Raw genomic sequence first — 3,398 nt, 5'->3', positions numbered from 1 at the left:
ATGTCCAAAACGAGCAAATCTAAAGAGATAGTTAAAAAAAGCCAATTGTTTTCAATTGTTTTCAGAGATTGACAATAGGAAGGAATGGGTAGGCAGAACCAGCAAGAAGTTCTGGGCAGTGATTCATTGTATGATTCATAGTGGTGAATCTACAGGTTGGAGGACATCAATTGTATATCCTGGTGTAAGTTTCATACTGAGTATGTTAAGCATGTGTGTATATGTGTGTGTGTGTGTGTGTGTGTGTGTGAGAGAGAGAGAGAGAGAGAGAGAGAGAGAGAGAGAGAGAGAGAGAGACAGACAGACAGACAGACAGACAGACAGACAGAGAGTCAGAGATGGAGAGAGTTTATTGAACTTAACATAACAAACACATCATTCAGGTATGTGATGTGAATAGTCAGAGTCTGTGTATTTGAGTGGAAGGGAATACTGAGGAATTTTTCCTCAACTTTCCACTCAATTTTGATGTGAACCTAGAACTGTCGTGCAGCAAAATGCCAATTAAAATCAATGCCTCCCTAGTTAAAGGGTTGTATTATTGTTCATAAAATGCTTAGTAAGCTGAATTTATTGTATTAATAATAAAATATATTATTTAAATAATATGGCTGCTTAAGAATTAGAAGAGTAATTAAGGATTTAGAGTGTGGTTTTTATGAAGCCTCAGCAAGCAAATATTTTAGATTATGGTAAGTATATGCTTTTTGAAATTTTATAAAAATCGTTTACTGGTGACGCGGGGGCCCGTGTGGCTCTCGCCATGTGGCGCTCGTGCAGGGGAGCACAGGACCCGGAAATCCCAAAGCTTGACACTGGGTAGTCCTGCCTGCCATCCTGCGCCAGGGCTTGCTCCTTTCATGGCAGGTTTTGGCTTCCACCATGACTATCACTTCGTTTTGGCCATTTAAATTTAGCAACAGTATTCTCATTCCTAAAGAGATTAATGTGCAGGTCTGGCAGAGAAGAAAATTAAGTGGAGACCAAATCACTGTGCCAACTAGAGTTGATTATTCTTCAGTTCCAAGCCAGACAGATGTGGAGGAATGTACATCCTGGGATGAAGATGAACCCACAGTGTAAAGATTGAAGGAGGCAATGGCAACGTGGTATCACAACAAAATGCTTTGAAACTGGAACCTGACTATTTTAAGAACATGACACCAACTATAAGGAAAACTCAGAAAATTGTTATTAAAAAGAGAGAACCGTTAAATTTTGGCATCTTGGATGGTAGCACAGGTTTCTCCAGTAGACTAGCAGCTACACAAGATTTGCCTTTTATACATCATTTGTCTGAATTAGGTAACTTAGACCCTTGGCAAGAAAATACTAATGCTTGGGAGAAGGAGGAAGATGCAGCCTGGCAAGCAGAAGTTCTGAGGCACCAGAAAATAGCAGATAGAGAAAAGAGAGCAGCAGAACAACAAAGAAAGAAAATGGAAAAGGAAGCACAGAAGCTAATGAAGAAGGAACAAAACAAAATTGCTGTGAAACTTTCATAACAAACACTCTTCAGATGTCATAGTGCCAGTAGGAAAAGTCTGCGCTCCACAACTCATGCAACATTTGTATGGATTTAAGAGTATTTATGGAATCTGAATACACTGCTTGATTTCAATGCATTCATCAGGCCATTCAGGAGACCAAGATTCTCCCAAAGGACTTGGAACTCTTAGTGATTGAGACTCAAAAGGACAGAAAAGATGTATGCAACTATTTTCTTCAGCATTTTCCAGGCATATGACAATTGTTTCCGGCAGAAAAATTAATACAAATGGAATGTACCAGTACCTCTCAAGCTAGTGTTTCTAGCTAAATAAAGGGGGGAAATTTTTATTTTCAAAAAAAAACAATGTTGCTGTCTATTATGTTTTCCTTCAATGTGTATAATTATAAAAAATTCTTATAATTTTGTTTCCAATGTCACCTGACATAAATTAGACAGACTATAGATAGGGCTTTCACTTCCTTATTTTTGTCATAAGAAGCTGATGTTGGCATACATTTTCTCTAGTGAAAACGGGTATTGTTTTATATATCAATAAGGATTTGATGATTTGGGTTTTTTTCATATATTTTTACTGTAATTAATAGAAAGGTTACATTATTTTTGCCAGAGAGAAGGTGCATTACTTCACATACATTGATATCCTTTCTCATGTTTTAGTACCCATTTCGCCCCCCCTTACCTCCACCCCTCATCTTGTTTTCCCCCCTTCCCTATCCAATTTCAAATAACCAAATAGAAATATATCCAATATATCAGATAACAAAGTGAGCTACTGTAACAATATGAGATAACCAGGGGAAAGCAAAAGACATGAGAGATAACAGTACATTAAGGACAACAATTACTCATTATATGGCTTTTGTTTCTATATCCTAGAGATCCTTTCATTTTAGCTTCATACTGTATGGCCTTATGTATCTAGGTTTTGCTCTTGCGAACATCTGCTAGGAGGGCCCAAGTTTTCTACTATTATGACAAATGAGGGAAACCATTGAGCCTATGTTCCTTTGAGTCTTGCTTACTTCACATAATATGATTTTTCCTAAGTCTTTCCATTTCCTTACAAATGGGGAGATGTCGTTCTTTCTGAAAGCAGCATAAAATTCCACTGTGTATAAATACCACATTTTATTGATCCACTCATCAACTGAGGGACATCTGGGTTGGTTCCATATCTTTGCTATGGTAAATAGTGCTGCAATGAACACCATTGTCCTAGTGGATTTAGCATGCCCTTAAATCTGGACGGTTGGGTAAATGCCAAGTAGTGGAATTGCTGGTTCATAGGGGAGATCTATGTTTAGTCTTTTGAGGAATTGCCACACTGTTTTCCATAGTGGTTGAACAAGTTTGCACTCCCACCAACAGTGTAGTAGTGATCCCTCCTGGCCACATCCCCTCCAGCATCTGTTGTTATTAGATTTCTTGATCCTGTCCATTCTAACTGGAATGAGATGGAATCTTAGAGTTGTTTTGATTTGCATTTCTTTTATGACCAGAGATGTCAAGCATTTCTTCATGTGTCTATGGGCCATTCTTATTTCTTCTTCAGAGAAGACTCTCTTTAACTCTTTGGCCCAGCTTTTAATGGGATGGTTGTTACTTTGGAGATTAGTTTTGAATTGATTCAATTTTTTGAGTTGTTGATATATTTTAGATATGAGGTCTTTGTCCATTGTATGGTTAGTAAAGATCTTCTGCAAATTTGTAGCCTTCCTAATTAATTTACTAGCTATGCCCTTTGCCATACAGAAGCTCTGCAGTTTAACACAGTCTCACTTATCCAGCCATTCTCTGATTTGTTGTGTTTCTTGGTCTTATAGAAAAAGATTTGACCTGTGCCAAGGAGGCCTAGTGTGTCTCCAATTCGTTATTGTAAAGTTTT

At 37.8% G+C, this 3,398-nt stretch overlaps 1 pseudogene; it reads left to right on the top strand.

The window, feature by feature from the left end:
* Positions 1-689: 689 nt before the first annotated feature.
* Positions 690-1,531, top strand: LOC150055412 (receptor-binding cancer antigen expressed on SiSo cells pseudogene; annotated as a pseudogene).
* The last annotated feature ends 1,867 nt before the right edge of the window (positions 1,532-3,398 follow it).

Source organism: Megascapheus bottae, chromosome 13, assembly GCF_031878675.1.
Source record: "Megascapheus bottae isolate mThoBot1 chromosome 13, mThoBot2.hap1, whole genome shotgun sequence".
NCBI lineage: Eukaryota > Metazoa > Chordata > Mammalia > Rodentia > Geomyidae > Megascapheus > Megascapheus bottae.
Note: the sequence above shows the minus strand (reverse complement) of the source record. Positions and strands in the feature narration are given on the sequence as shown.